Consider the following 812-nt stretch of genomic DNA (forward strand, 5'->3'; position numbering starts at 1 on the left):
GACCGATCTGGTGCCTGAAATGTGATGGTGTGAGGTGAATTCTCTGTTCTTTATCGTACACATGTGGTCACTTCTCAAAGCAACATCAAAGGACGACGGTATCGTGACGAAATTCTGACGAAATTCATCGTCACGTTGACTGCACAATATGGAACGATTTGATGGAATGTGCTAACAAGACAACGCCCGACCCAACGCGGCCGTGATTAGCCAAAACTCCTTCTAAACTCATCAAATCATTGTTCTGGACTGGCGTGTAAGACCAACAAGCCTTAACCCAAAAGAACATCTGTAAGATGACCTTGACTGGACGATTAGAAACAGGCTGCACTCTGTACAAACATGTCAGGAACTGAAGGGTACACATCACAAGCAATGGCAGGTGATTCCTCAGGCAACCATAAGTACATTGCATGTACATCACTCAGTGAACAGACATTTTGTATCAGTAAATCAAGCTGGAAGAGGCCACATACAATACCGAGCAAACTTTGATTTGGATTTTGCCAGGGTCAGTCCGTATAAAATTATCGACCTTGAATAAGGAATACCATTGGTCAATTTTTATTATGTCATGGTGGCAGAAAATGAATAAAGATCATGTGTACCAAATTTCTCATGGCTATGTTGAATAGTGAATGAGTTATTGTACTTTTAAAATGGGTGTGACAGAACTTTTGCAACACGGTAGATATACATGTATGTATGTATGTATGTACGTATGTACGTATGTACGTATGTACGTATGTATGTATGTATGTAGGTAGGTCGGTAGGTAGGTAGGTAAGTAGGTAGGTGGGTGGGTGGGTGGG

This window comes from Aplysia californica, unplaced genomic scaffold (assembly GCF_000002075.1).
Source record: "Aplysia californica isolate F4 #8 unplaced genomic scaffold, AplCal3.0 scaffold00865, whole genome shotgun sequence".
Lineage (NCBI taxonomy): Eukaryota > Metazoa > Mollusca > Gastropoda > Aplysiida > Aplysiidae > Aplysia > Aplysia californica.